Genomic DNA, 16114 nt, shown 5'->3' with positions numbered 1-16114 from the left:
ATACTGTCACCTCAATCTTAGCCATTTCCAAAGATTATAAAGGAGAAAAAAGCTACTATTTATTGAGTGCTTATCACGTGTTAGGCATTTTGTTGAGTATTTTACACATATGTCATGAGGTAGGAAGTGTAATTCCCATTTTGAAAATGAGGAAGATTTGAGATGACACAACTAGCAAATGGCAGAGCCCTAGCAACAAGACAAGAACTGTGACATCAACAGCTCATAAAAGTGTGGTCCAGTGTCATGGCAGCAGCTATGATGAGGAAAAAGAAAATATGAGGGGCACTGAGAAAGATGCTACAGAACTATGTGGCAAAATAAATATAGGAGATGAAGAAGAATATAAGAAATGATCCTCAGTCTTACAGACTATCAGACCAGAATAAAATGATTCTAACTATAGAAATGGAAATACTGAAAAGGGAACTTGGTTAGTGAAGGTTTTTTATCTTAAAGGAGACAGAAGAGAAATAATGGACTAGTAGATATGCTCTATAAAGTCTCTGGAAAACCAACAGGCACAAAAGAAAGATCACATCTAGATGGATTTCAGAGATATCAGGACAGCAGTGACAAACAAAGCCATAAATATGCCAAGTTCTCCAATCAAGGCTAGAAAGCACAAGAAAAAGAAAAAAACATGCATTTTTGCTACAGGGCAGGTATTCCACTGGGACTACACTATGAGGAAGCTGGGTAATAAGTTCCCCTTGTCCCAGTTTTAATTTCCCATAAAAGAAATATAATAATGTTTAAGAGTTGAGTGTTTACTACGTGATAAGCAATGTACTTCTAAGAAGTTCACATGCTCTCTCACATTTAATTGTCCCATAACATAGGCATCATTATCCCTATTATCCCCTTAGAGAAGCTAAGTTCCTTACCTAAGGTAAGTAACTGAACGAGGGTTTGAGCCTAGGTCTACCTGATGCCAAAGAGTCCTGGTATCGCAATGGTTAAGTGCTCGGCTGCTAACCAAAAGGTTGGCAGTTCAAACCCATTCAGTGGCTCCACAGGAGAAAGACCTGGCGATCTACTTCCATAAAGACTACAGCCTAGGAAACGCTATGGGGGAGTTCTACTCTGTCACATGGGGTCACTATGAGTCAGAATTGACCTGATGGCACCCAACAACAATAATAGTTATATCAAGTCAAACCACAGAGCATATGTAAACCATTCAGTTACTTTTAAGTTGTATAAAATGTTGTGAATATCCATCTACCTGTCATTAAACATTTCTGTGACAAAATCTATTCCCAAATTCCATTATGATTTATGAAACACACTTTTGGAAGAGGAGGAAACTGGATGCCCTGAGGAAAAAGGGGAGAGAGAAGGAAGATGGACAAAAAAAATTTGAAAGATCTACAGGAAAATAAAAATTTTGATACAGTAATAGGGAAGAGAGCAGCTTGCTTGATCTGATCAAGACCAAAGTATCTATTTGGAAAGATGTTAAGTATCTCCAAGCAAAAGTTAAGAAAGTAGTCCTGCAGAACATACTGTAAACACAACACTGCTTGATCCCAGTAAGCCAAGACACTACTCTTTTCTGGCAAGAGATAGCAAGACTACTAGTAAAAAGCTCTAAAAAGAAAAACTGAAATAGAGAAATAAATGCCATTCTCCCTAGACTTACATCTGAAAAGTCAAAAGATAGGGAGAGTCAACATTTAATAAAATTGTACCGATAAATTAATAATTAATATCAATCCTTCTCCAAGCAATACACTAGATGATTCATTCTGGAAAAAATTCCTTGTTCTCTATGTAACAACTTGAATCAAACATTTAAGATGAGAATAAAGGAAAGATAAATTTGGAAGACTACGTCACGCTAGTGAATGCCTTTAAATGCCTTGAAACAGCCTAAATATTAAATATTCTAAGAGACTATTACTGGTTAAAATTAAAACTTGTTTGCCTTTATAGAAATTAAATGAATTACCTCAAATCTATACATTACTAGAAAACCAGTTACGGTCTAAACTCTAGAATAGTAAAATTTTACAAATGACTGATTGCTTTATATAATACTTATACATTTATCGGAAATCCTGGTGGCGTAGTAGTTAAGAGCTACAGCTGCTAACCAAAAGGTCAGCAGTTTGATTCCACCCGGTGCTCCGTGGAAACCGTATGGGGCAGTTCCACTCTGTCCTATAGGGTCACTATGAGTCAGAATCGACCTGATGGCAACAGTTTTGTTTTGTTTTTTTAAAAAACATTTATCAGTTTTATGTATGTGCATGTGTGTGTTTATCAAAATACCACAAGATACTTCCAGTTTTGAAGCAAAACACAGAACAATAACATTGGGGAAAACTAAATTTAAAACTTAGAAGAAAAATAAGTTTATAAAATGAAAAAGTGGAAATTACTACAGAAAGATTGGAATTCAAAGCAAATTTAAAAGATTTCTAATATATGCAAGAGTAAGGAAATGCAAAATGAAGGCTACAGTAGTACTATCAACTCATAATTTTACAAGACTTTTAGAAGAATGTCACAGGAAACAATCTTAAAAATAATGTTATTATGAGGTTCGAGGGCAGAAAGGGACAGGAGCTAGTTGGATGGACATGGGAAACCTGGGGTGGAAAGGGGGAGTGTGCTGTCACATTGCAGGGATTGCAACTAGTGTCACATAACAATGTATGCATAAATTTTTGTATGAGAAATTAAGTTGAGCATAAACTTTCACCTAAAGCATGGAAAAATAATAATAATAATACGTATTATGAGGTTATTACCGGGCAATTTTAAAATGACTTGTCTATAGGTCATGTCCTTCTACATAAACTGTCACAACATAGAAAAATGAACACTGTCACTTATATTTTTCAGTCAACCACAACCTTAAAGCACTCATTTTCAGATAAGATACGGATTCTACATGTTCAACTAATACAGCACCACTTAAAGATTCTACTCAATCTACACACAAACTCCAGAGGATAAGCTAGATAACTGCGATCTTCTAAAAATTAAACATTTATGCTCATCAAAAGACTTCACTAAAACAGTAAAAAGAGAACCTACAGACTGGGGAAAAAAATTTGGCCATTACAAATCAGGCAAAGGTCTAATCTCTAAAATCTATAAGAAAATCCAACACCTCTACAACTAAAAGACAAATAATCCAATTAAAAAATGGGCAAAGGAAATGAACAGACACTTCACCAAAGGAGACATTCAAATGGCCAATAGACACATGAGGAAATGCTTGCGATCACTAGCCATTAGAGAAATGCAAATCAAAACCACAATGAGATACCATCTCACCCCGGCATTACTGGCGCGAATCAAAAACACTGGAAATAACAAATGTTGGAGAGGCTGCAGGGAGATGGGAACTCTTATGCACTGCTGGTGGGAATGCAAAATGATACAACCATTTTGGAAAATAATACGGCGCTTCCTTAGAAAGCTAGAAATAGAAACACCATATGATCCAGCAATCCCACTCCTAGAACTATATCCTTGAGAAATAAGAGCCGTCACACAAATAAACATATGCACACCCATGTTCACTGCAGCACTGTTCACAACAGCAAAAAGATGGAATCAACCTAGATGCCCATCAACAGATGAATGGATAAACAAACTATGGTACACACACACAATGGAATACTACGTAACAATAAAGAACACTGATGAACCTGCGAAGCATCTCACAACATGGACACTGGAGGGCATCATGCTGAGTGAAATAAGTCAACCACAAAAGAACAAATATTGTATGAGACCACTACTGTAAAAACTCGTGAAAAGGTTTACACACAAAAAGAAACAATCTTTGATGGTTACGAGGGAGGGGAAGGGTGGTGGGGAACACTAAATAGACAATAGATACGTGGTAACTTTGGTGAAGGGTAAGACAGTACACAATACGGGGGAAGCCAGCACAACTTGTACAAGGCAAGGTCATGGAAGCTCCATAGACACATCCGAACTTCCTGAGGGACCAAACTGCTGGACTGAGGGCTGTGGGGACCATGGTCTCGGGGAACATCTAGCTCAATTGGCATAACATAGTTTATAAAGAAAATGTTCTACATTCTACCTTGGTGAGTAGCGTCTGGGGTCTTAAAAGCCTGTGAGCAGCCATCTAAGATACTCCACTGATCTCGCTCCTTTGGGAGCAAGGGGAGAATGAAGAAAACAAGATACAAGGGAAAGATTAGTCCAAAGCACTAATGGACCACAACTACCACAGCCTGCACCAGGCTGAGTCCAGTACAACTAGATGGTGCCCGGCTACCACCACTGACTGCTCTGACAGGGATCACAACAGAGGTTCCCGGGCAGAGCTGGAGAAAAACGGAGAACAAAATTCTAACTCACAAAAAAAGACCAGATTCACTGACCTGACAGAGACCAGAGAAACCCTGAGAGTATGACCCCCGGACACCCTTTTAGCTCAGTAATGAAGTCACTCCCGAGGTTCACCCTTCAGCCAAAGATTAGATAGCCCCATAAAACAAAATGAGACTAATGCGGCACAACAGCCCAGGGACAAGCACTAGAAGGCAGGAGGGGACAGAAGTGCTGGTAGTAGGGAACCCAAGGTCGAGAAGGGACAGTGTTGACATGTCATGGGGTTGTTAACCAATATCATAAAACAATATGTGTACTGTTTAATTAGAATCTATTTGTGCTGTAAACCTTCATCTAAAGTACAGTAAAAATAAATAAAATAGAAAAGATTCTACTCAATCTAAAAATTTACAGAAATTTTGCAATATGGCAACAACATGTTTAATTGTAAAACAAAAGTAACACTAAAGATGAGGAACCAATATTGGAATATAGGTCAATATCCAATATGCTGAATAATATCAATCTACATAAATAGGTTCTAAAAAATAATTCAGTATAGTTCTGGTTCAAGCTGCCAACTTCAGCAAAAAAGTATTTTATTTATTTATTGGGAGAAAGGAAATAGTACTAATAATCACCTATAGTCAATGTTCTAATTAAAGGACTGTCAACTAAACTCCATTTATTAACTAAATGTGATCAAATGAAAAACATACAGTGCCTCTTGTGCTAGTTTGCAAAGAGAAAAAAAAGCATCATCACTCTAAAGTTGTCACCACGAAGTAATCTGAGATATTTTAATTGTAGCTGCAATATTTGTGTTTTCTGCCTGCATATGACTCACTCTCAGAAAGGTTCTCCCAAGACTCCCTTGGATTTTTGAGAATGCAGAAACCATAACTGGGGCATACTGTGTGGGAAGTGTCATGACAGTGAATGAATAAAAGAGAAAAAGAACTCATGATAGAATAAAATTTTTTTTAAAAAAAACCTGTTTTTATAAAGAGCAAGTCACTCAAAAAAGGCCAACTTTTCTGCAATCCTGGTTGGATTTAGTGCCATCTCAATGCATGCTGCTCATGCACTTCTTACACTACATACAATATATTTAACTGGTTTCCTTGTCTGGCTCCCCAGCCAGACTTTAAGGCAACTTGAGACCGAAAGCTGTCTTATCTTAGAATCATTAGTACCTACTTTCCACAATGCCTGGTACATAAACGGCCTTCAATAGGTGTTTCACAAAATAGGAATAATCAATCTAACATTTACCCAGTATTTTACATTTTACAAAGCACCTTAACAAACATGACCTTTTTTGGTCCACAGAACAATCTCATGAAGTGGGAAGAGCATTATTTAAACTAATGACTTCTGGTTTTATAGAGTTGCTAATTCAACAACTAAACAATCCTGAAACCAGAAAGATGATCACATATTTGGTCATCTTTGAGATAACTTCTTCTTGGGACCTTAAGGAGCCCTGGCTGCACAGTGGAAAAGGTCAGCTGTTTGAATCCACCAGCCGCTCCTCGGAAACCCTGTGCAGCAGTTCTGCTCTGTCCTATAGGGTTGCTATGAGTCAGAATTGACTCGACAGCAATGGGTTTGGTTTTTGGGACCTTAAATTCTCATAAAATCTAGAGGTTTTGCTAGCATTTTCTTTGTTTGCTCTTCATAATAGTTAGAAATCACACAGTTCTAAACCTTATCAAAGACATTAAAAGGAAGCATCTTAAGCTGTTTTCCTGATCCTGTTCTTTTTTGTGACTCTGAGAAAGGTAAGGAATTGCAAAAGTCAAAATGCTGGACAGAATGATGTCATGGATATCATGAAGCTGCATCAATAGTTGAAGATGATTTAGCACAATGCAACATACTATGCCAAAAAGCATACAGGAGACCACCAGGATGTTTTACTGCATTAATTTCATGACTCTTTATTAACACATTGATATGTAGAGTGGCTCTCCAATTTTCTCTGACAGAGAAGTTGTTGGTTCAGGTTTACATCCTTAACAAAGGTATCACTAAAATCTACAAGTCTCTATGGAAAAGGTTTTAAGATTAGAAATGGAAAAAAATGGTCAAAGAATTAGCTAATGTTAAACTAAACAGTTGTCTTTCAAAAAAAAAAAGTTGTCATTTTAACAATTAACAATTGTGAAGTACACAATACACCCATGTATCAATGTAGACTTCCTAATGCTTGCATTTATATTGGGCTTATCAAAAAGCAAACAGAAGTATAAAATGACAACATACAATAGATGACACCAAATCAAATTATACACACCTTTACGCTCAAAGTTAGGAATCTGACACAGACCATCACTAGTCACTGTAAAAGCTACAGACTTTTAAATGTTCAATTCTAAATGATGTTATTTCCTCTCAATTTTTCATTATCCCTTTAAACGCATGATGCTATCATTCTTATGCACAAGCAAAACCAATTTAAGTTACAAAAGATATTTGGCATGGCCAAGCAAAAGCAACTGCCTCGATTCTCCATAGCACAATTACAAATGAATACACCATCCTTCAACGAAGAGACCACAAGGCTTCAAATCTGCTTCCCTACTTGAGAAAAACTAAATCAGTCTCCCAATTAGCAGCTGAACAACAAAAGTTCTTCTCAAAAAAGAATAATAGGGGTAACACAATGTCACTGCCCTGATAATGTGTCTGAATCTCCATCTAGGGCAATCAGAATCCAACCACAGAAAATTCCAAAGACTTCAGCAATTAAGAAATGAAGCTTTTATTTTCCTAATAAATCAGGAGATCTAATAACCAAAGCAATTGGTTATTCTGAATCTTAATCCAAGGTTTCAAACTAACAAGAACTTCTTTAGCACTGAAGTTAGTCTGCAGAGACTATTAAAGATCTTACAACTGTTTTTTTCTTGATTTACAAATTCGTTCCCACCCTCCACCGTTTCCATCCCGCAAACAATTCTCACCAGAAGAAGCCTTCCACAGTCACAACGTGGACTGCTGTCTTAACCAAGGAGATCTGCAGTTCCCATTTCTCTGGGGGAACGCTCAAAAAGCTAGAGGCTACGGAAGGTTGTTTATGTTTTGTTTTTTAAGCAATTCCAAAATCTTCACCTTGCAGCTGCAGCTTCAGAGATGCTAGCCCTTCGCCGCAGCATCAATTTTGTACGGCATCCGACTCTGGATTCCTCTCGCAAGGAGTTAAAGGATCGAGGACGGGGTGAGAGAACATCTGACACCCCTTCAGCCATCCTTGCCCCGGTCATACACACACACACTCACACACCCCTTCGGGGACCGGGTGAGGTGACGGGAACAGCTCTGCTTGAGGAGAGGGACTGGGTTCGCTCCCATTCCAAGGGCTAGTTGGAAAAAGGTTCTCCTCCTCTCCGCCTAACCCAGGGGGGTCGAGGATGACGACAGCAAGAACCCCAGACCAGCCAGTACCGACCGACCCCCACGCGGGCTGCCGGGCCTGAGCCGAACCCGGGACGCCCGCTACCCCCTGCGGGCCCGGGGCATAAAGGGCAGAAGGCGCAGGCTACCCGCCGTGGTCCCCAGAGGTGGGGAGGCCTCACCTGGCCCAGCCCGCACCACGCTCTCGGGTTCGCTTCCCTGGTGACGGTGGAGAGGGAACGGGGGATAGGGCTGGAGTGCAGGCGCTCGGCCTTAGACCGCGCTTGCCGCACTCGGGGGAGGGGGCCCCCTCACAGCAGGCGGGACCCCAAGCCGCCAGGAGCCGCCATCTTCCTCCACTCAAACGCCGCCGCCGCAGCTGCTCCGGCCAAGAGAAGACAGCAGGGAGTGCGCATGCGCCAGGGCCCGTCGCAGAGTACGCGCGCGCACGCACGTCAGCGCGGCGGGCCCGCGCAGTGCGGCCTGGAGGCGGTGCCATGTTGGGAAGGGGTGGGGCGCGGGGGCCCCGGGCCAAGGTTATCCCGAAGTTGGAACACCGAGTGGGGGAACTCAACCGATGTGGAGAAACGTCATGCTTCTGCGCCCTCCTTCCCTGGTTTCGTAGAGCCGCCCTCAGAGCTGCACCTACCCACTGCTGTTCTGCCCGGGGCAACTGGGTTGTTTTCCCAAGTGGCTCGAGACTGAGGTAGACGTTTACGCTGGAATTAACTCATTTGTACCTTCGGGGGCCGGAGAAGCACAGAGGAGGGCTGTGGCGGATGGAAGTGCCCTTATATATTGCCTAAGTGTCTTGGTTGTGCAAGCGAAGCCTCCCTTACCTTTTGTAGCCACCGTGTAAGTTGTTACTAGCCCCGTTTTTAAGATGAAGAAACTGAGGCGCAGAGGAGGTATCAGTCATTTGCCCAGAGGTACACGCCTAGAGTAAACGCTGGTGGTGTAGTCGTTAACAGATATAGCTGCTAACCAAAAGGTCGGCAGTTCGAACCCATCAGGCGCTCCTTGGAAACACTGTGGGGCAGTTCTACTCTGTCTTGTAGGGTCTTCTTACTCTGTTTTGTTGGGTCGCTGTGAGTCGGAATCGACTCGACGGCTACAGGTTTGTTTTCTTTTTTGTATGTCTAGCGTTGGGGGAGCCTGGATTTGACATCCGGCGTGCTCGGTTCCCAAATTCCTATACTCTCTACTATCACACCAGGCTGTGGGTTCCAGCAAATTATCCTTCCAAGAGGGCAACCATGCCTACCGCATGTGGTCTAAGGAGATGCCAGAAATACAGAGCCCAGCGGCTTCACTTAACCCTATTGTGCCTAAAACTGAAACAACCTTGAACTGCCAGCAGACTACCACCCACCCCCACCCTCAGTAAAGTAGATTTGCCGGGATATCTCTTGGGACTAGGTCCCCTTTTGAGTTGGGAGGGCGAAGTGCTATTGAGCAGACTTAGGTCAGTCTCACTGTAGAAAACAGTAGATCTGTGTTTCTCAAACTTGAATAGTGCAGAGACTCCTGGGAATACATTCATGGAATCCCAGTGAGAGAAACATTGAGGACACTCAAGCCTGTGAAAATGTCTTTCAACTAGGAATTGTCACTGAAAAGAGAAACTTGGTAATTATAACTGGTAAAAGAAATATTTAAATGTTGTTATTGTTAGGTGCTGTAGAGTCTGTTCTGACTCAGAGCGACCCTATGTACAACAGAACGAAACACTGCCGAATCCTGCACCATGCACACAATCGTTGTTATGCTTGAGCCCATTGTTGCAGCCACTGTGCCAATCCGTCTCATTGAGAGTCTTCCTCTTTTTCACTGACCCTCTACTATACCAGGCATGATGTCCTTCTCCAGGGACTGGTCCCTCCTGATAATATGTCCAAAGTATGTGAGACGTAGTTTTGTCAGCCTCGCTTCTAAGGAGCATTCTGGCTGTACTTCTTCCAAAACAGATTTGTTCCTTCTTCTGGCAGTCCGTGGTATATTCAATATTCTTCACCAACACCATAATTCAAAGGCATCAATTCTTTTTCCGTCTTCTTTATTCATTGTCCAGCTTTCACGTGCATATGAGGCTATTGAAAACACCATGACTTGGGTCAGGCACACCTTAGTCCTTAAAGTGACACCTTTGCTTTTCAACACTTTAAAGAGGTCTTTTGCAGCTGATTTGCCCAGTGCAATGCATCTTTTGATTTCTTGACTGCTGCTTCCATGGGTGTTGATTGTGGATCCAAGTAAAATGAAATCTTTGACAACTTCCATCTTTCCTCCTTTTTTCACGATGTTGATTATTGGTCCAGTTGTGAAGATTTTTGTTTTCTTTATGTTGAGGTGTAATCCATACTGAAGGTTGTGTTCTTTGATCTTCATCAGTAAGTGCTTCAAGTCCTCTTCACTTTCAGTAAACAAGGTTGTATCATCTTCATATTTCCCTCCAGGGCCCATCCCAACAATCAATTACTGCAATTCATTTCTTAATTTATTTATTCATTTAGGATAGGTAATACATGCCAAAGAACAACTTTCAATAGGTACAAAAGGACATATAATGAAAATTAAGTCCATCCTACCAGTCCCCCAGCTGTCTGGTCAACCCCTTCCCCTACCCAAGGCTACTGTTAACACAAGTTTCATACATCCTTCCAGAGATGCATGTTGTTGTTTTGTTGCGTGCCATCAAGTCAATTCTGACTCATAGCAACCCTATATGACATACACACGTATAAATAAAATAAACATACATTTGGCAGCATACTATGCATACTGCTCTGCACCTGGCTTTTTATTTATTTTTTTTACTTTAAGTAACTGTATTTTCTCGATATAGGTACATTTGTTGTTGTTATTGGTTGCCATGGAGTCAGCCCCTGACTCATGGCGACCCCATGCACAACAAAAGAAATGCTGCCCGGTCCTGCATCATCCCCATGATTAGTTGCAGATCAGAGCATCAGATGGTTATGATCCATAGGGTTTTCATTGGCTGATTTTCGGAAAGTAGATTGCCGGGCCTTTTTTTCCTCGTGCATCTTACTCTGGAAGCGCTGCTGAAACTTGTTCAGCATCATAGCAACATGAAGCCTCCGCTGACAGATGGGTGGTAGCTGTGCATAAAGTGCACTGGCCAGGAATTAAACCCAGGTCTCCACCATGGAAGTTGAAAATTCTACCACTGAACCACCACTGCCCCCATCAGTACATTTTTGGAAATTTTGTTAAGGAGTCCCTGGTTGGTACAAACAGTTAAGTGCTGGAGTACCAACCAAAAGGTTGGCAGTTCAAGCTCACCTTGGAAGTAAGGCCTGGCAGTCTGCTTCTGAAAGGTCACAGCCTTGAAAACTCCATGGAGCAGTTCTACTCTGTACACTCGGGGTCACCGTGAGTCAGAACTGACTCAATGGCAACTGACAACAACAACATTTTTTTTAATAGTTGCATTCTATTCCCTTACATGGATGTGCCATAATTTTTTTTTAAATAAATCCTTTAATGATGGACATTTAGTTTGTTTCCAGTCTTTTGTGATTATAAACAAAGCAGCAATGAATACCCTTGTACTTTTGTCATTTGCATACATTATGTACAAATGTATCTACAGGGAAATTTCCTAGAAATACAATTGCTGGGTCAAAGGGCATGTGCGTTTTAAATATCGATAAGTTACCATTTATTTCTTAACATGCTTGTCTACATAGCCTCAGCGTGTGCATCAGAGAAAGTTTTCTCACAGTGGGCCTTGCTCTTACATTCCCATCACATATCAGAATGTTTTATGTGGTATATCAAAGGAGCCTGCAGTTTTGAGTGCATGTTGCTAACACACGACATGAATGGTGTCTCAAACATATTTCACAAGAAAAAGAAACGCATGCTTTGGGGTCTCTGCCAATACCTGTGCATACCACTGCCTCAACTTTTTATGCTTCCCCTCTAGTGGAGTCCCTGGGTAGTGTAAATGGTTAAAGATCAGCTGCTAACCAAAGGGTTGGAGGTTTGAGTCCATCAGGAAGTGCCTTGGAGGAAAGGCATGGTGATCTACTTCTGGAAAAATCAGCCATTGAAAACCCTATAGAGCAGAGTTCTACTCTGACACATATAGAGTTGCTATGGATCAGAATCAACTCAATAACAATTGATTTTTTGGTTCTCTGGAGGAAGAGACCACCACCACTTTTTCAATTTTAGACCTTATTGTTATCCCCTCAATTTATAGATAAGGAAACAAACCAAGAGAGAAGAAGGGCCTTGCCTAAAGTCATAAGGAGCCTGTCACAGATTGAATTGTGTCCCCCCAAAATATGTATCAATTTGTCTGGGCCATGATTCGCAGTATTGTGTGGTTGTCCTCTATTTTGTGATTGTAATTTTATGTTAAAGAGGATTCGGGTAGGATTGTATAACACCCTTACCAAGGTAACATCCCTGGTCTAATGTAAAGGGAATTTCCCTAGGGTGTGGCCTGCACTACCTTTTATCTTACAAGAGATAAAAGGAAAGGGAAGCAGGCAGATAGTTGGGGACCTTATACCACCAAGAAAGCTGTGCCAGGAGCACAGCGCGTCCTTTGGACCTGAGGTTCCTGCGCTGAGATGCTCCCAGACCAAGGGAAGACTTGATGACAAGGACCTTCCTCCAGACCCAACAGAGAAAGCCTTCACATGGAGCTGATGCCCTGAATTTGGACATGTAGCCTACTGGACTGTGAGAGAATAAATTTCTCTTTGTTAAAGCCATCCACTTGTGGTATTTCTATTATAGCAACACTAGATGACTAAGACGAAGCCCATATGATTATCTAGGTCTGGACTCTTGATTCCCCATTTGGTGGGACAAAAGCTATTTCCTTTTCAGTATCGTCAAATGATCTCCAAGATCTCTACTTTTCTAGTTTTGAAAATTCAATCCCAGGAATGTCCAACTAATTCCTTTGTTAAAGCTCAGTTCCAGTTATAACAAAATTGTAAGAAGTTATCTGCTTCTGGTGGTGCTTCTTTCTCCAGGGACTGGTCCCTCCTGATTACATGTCCAAATTACGTGAGACGAAGTCTTGCCATTCTCACTTCTAAGGAGCATTCTGGCTGTACTTCTTCCAAGACAGATTTGTTCATTCTTTTGGCAGTCCATGGTATATTCAATATTCTTCACCAACACCACAATTCAAAGGCGTCAATTTTTCTTGGGTCTTCCTTATTCATTGTTCAGCTTTTGCATGCATATGAGGCGATTGAAAATACCATGGCTTGGGTCAGGTTCACCTTAGTCCCCAAAGTGACATCTTTGCTTTTTAACACTTTAAAAAGGTCTTTTGCAGCAGATTTGCCCAATGCAATATGTCGTTGATTTCCTGACTGCTGCCTCCATGGGTGGTGATTGTGGATCTGAGCAAAATGAAATCCTTGTAGTACATCAAGAGGGAACTGCCAGAAATTTAAGCTGGATTGCTGATGTCAGATGGATCTTTGCTGAAAGCAGAGAATACCAGAAAGATGTTTACTTGTGTTTTATTGACTATGCAAAGGCATTTGATTGTGTGGATCATAACAAATTACGGATAACATTGCAAAGAATGGTATGACTATTGTAACAGGGTAGCAGTAGCGTCTAACCTCATCTAACTTCAGGGAGAATGAGAATCAGCATTAGCATCAGCCCAAAGTTGATTCCTATGAGGTGGAGGTCAGCCATACCTCCACTCTCCAACCTTTTTAACCATTTCTGACACCAGCTGTATTCCCCACAGCACTCTCTACTTCTCTGCTGGGTTCATTGCAATGGCCACACAGAACTCACAGACTATCCTCACAGTTATATGGTTTATTAGGGAAGTAACATGGGATTGGAGCCTGGTGGCACACTGGTTAAGGGCTCAGCTGCTACCCAAAAGGCTGGCAGTTTGAATTCCACCAGCCGCTCCTTAGAGACCCTATGGGGCAGTTCAACCCTGTCCTGTAGTGTTGCTGTGAGTTGGAATCGACTCGATGGCAGCAGGTTTGGTTTTTTGGTTTAACATGGGATCAGGATTAAATTGGAAGTAACAGGAACATTGGTCAGGAAGCACACAGGCAAGATCTGGAAAGCTCCCTCAAAGAGCACATTGCTCCCTTCTTTAACATAGGACAGCTCTCTCTCTCTCTCTCTCTCTCGCACTCTCTCTCTCTCCCGCTCTCTCTCTCTCTCTGTCTCTCTGTCTCTCTCTCTCTCTCTGTCTCTCTGTCTCTCTCTCTCTCTCTCTCTCGCTCTCCTCTCTTGGCAGGCCTCCTCTTGGCCCCCTAAGGACAGGCCTCCTATGCCCCTGCTCAGGCCTGGCCTCACACCCTGCTCAGGCAAGTGTTACAGCTTTTTAGTTCCACCAACAAGTGCCCGAAGGTACCCTACTCTCCTGCAAGCCTCCTGCCCAAAGGCCCTCAGCTCTCTCACTGTGGACCAGCAGTCCCCTTTAGCTCTGCTGACAAGTGCCCAAAGGCACCCCACTGCACCAGCAAGTCTCCTGCACGAAGGCTCTCAGCTCTCTCGCTCCATGAGTCAGCAAGCCCACTGTAGCTGCCTCACTCCATGGACCAGGAAGCCCACCATGCCGTCTCACACCGGTCTCCTGGTTCTGCTGCTGCTCCAGTGTTACAACTCTGTCTCCTGGGTCTAGGAGGTTCTCAGCCCAGGGACTCTGAGTCCAAAGGACATGCTCTGCTCCAGGCTCTTCTAGGTGATAGTGAGGTCCCCCTCAACCTCTATGGGATAGGTGCTTATATAGGAAAGTGGCTCAATCCTATTGGGTGGATTTTATGTACTCTATTTGCATAATAATTGACCAATCCCCTCTCTGGATTAAATGGCCAATCCCCTCATAAGTGGCTCCATGTGTTTGCATAATATCTGGTATTTTCTGCTGACAGGGACTGGCTTCTTCCCTAGGTAAAAGTAACAAGCTTCTCCAAAGGACTAGGGCAACTGTAACCATTCCTCAGGGCCCAGGGGAAAAATCTCACAGAACCAAAGCAAAACGCCACATAAAGAAACTCATTGCGCCACAAATACAAAGCCTAAAATTAATGGGAGTCAGTTGCATTTATGAAAAACTAATCACACATCAACAGTGAGACTTTGGTGATATCTGATAGACTGACAGTCTCATCCACCTTGTTGTTGCCAAGACTAAGCTGGATAATTCACTTCAAGGAAATGGGGTCACAAAAAAACATATTCAAAATAAATATAGTTCCAGAGAGTAAATAAGACAAAATCTTTTATCCTTGAGGTAGGTCGGGGGTTAACAGAATTAGTTGAGTTTTAGACATACGGAATTTAAGCTACTGGTAGAATATCCACATAGATATGGCTATAGGAAGTGGAGTTATATGAATCAGAAGCTCCAGGTCAGTTTAGGGCTGGAAATCACATTTCAGAGTTTTTAGCAAACACTGGGTGACTTATATCATGAGCATCTATGTAAGAAGAGCAGGGGAGTGAGGTCAGACCCTAGAGATGAATGATATTTCTGAGACAACTCTGAGTTGGAATGAACGCCACGTCAACTGGTATAACATTTAACACATGGTTGGAATTTATAATAATCATTAAAACCAAACCAAACCCGTCGCCACTCAAGTCGATTCTGACTCATAGCACCCCTCCAGGACAGAGTAAAACTGCCTCATAGGGTTTCCAAGGAGCAGCTGGTGGATTCAAACTGCCAACCTTTTGGGTAGCAGCCAAGCTCTTAACCACTGTGCCATCAGGGCCCCATAATAATCATTAGGAATACAAATTGCAAAATTTCCCAACAGGGAGCTGTTACTATAGAAGGATGAATGACATGCTAAAAACACAAGGAAGAATATTGTGTCACATAATTTAATTATAGCAGCCAAATGCAACACTACTGAATGACATGTTTTTAATACTGAGAGGCTGATGGGAACATGGTTAGTGAGAATAAAAACACATGGTGTTTGTTTTTTGCCCTGTTTTGTGTTTTGGGAAAGAAAGGATGAGTAAAGAGGTGAGAATTATAAATCTTCCTCAGGCAAAACACCCCCATAATGATAATAGAACTCTTGCTATGGGCCAAGCACTGTTCTAAGCTTTTCAGCGTGGTAACTCGTTTAATCTTTACAATGTACCTTTGAAGTAGCTATTATTATAATTATCTTTTTTTTCACATTTGGGGAAACTGAGGCACAGAAACATTAAGTAACTTGCATAAGATCACACAGTTTGTTCAAGTAGGAAGTACCTGAAATGGAGCTTCCAAGTCCTAAGTCCCCACTTCTATACTGGAGAAAAGTAAGACAGGAACACTGTTTAAGAAGAAGCTAAACAGTCTTTTAAGGGAATGCTAATGCACTTATCCATCATTAGAGACCCAGAAGAACCT

At 41.8% G+C, this 16114-nt stretch overlaps 1 protein-coding gene across 1 annotated transcript in view; it reads right to left on the bottom strand.

The window, feature by feature from the left end:
* FBXO42 (F-box protein 42) overlaps positions 1–8114 on the bottom strand; it is a 114373-nt gene extending 106259 nt beyond the window's left edge. The window contains exon 1 of the mRNA XM_004377212.1: positions 7908–8114. The gene's annotated coding sequence lies outside the window, so the exon portion shown is untranslated. The remainder of the gene's footprint in view (positions 1–7907) is intronic.
* Between the last annotated feature and the right edge of the window lie 8000 nt (positions 8115–16114).

Source organism: Trichechus manatus, unplaced genomic scaffold, assembly GCF_000243295.1.
Source record: "Trichechus manatus latirostris isolate Lorelei unplaced genomic scaffold, TriManLat1.0 scaffold00048, whole genome shotgun sequence".
In the NCBI taxonomy this organism is placed as follows: domain Eukaryota; kingdom Metazoa; phylum Chordata; class Mammalia; order Sirenia; family Trichechidae; genus Trichechus; species Trichechus manatus.
The sequence above is the reverse complement of the archived record's forward strand: the minus strand, read 5'-3'. Positions and strand labels throughout refer to the sequence as shown.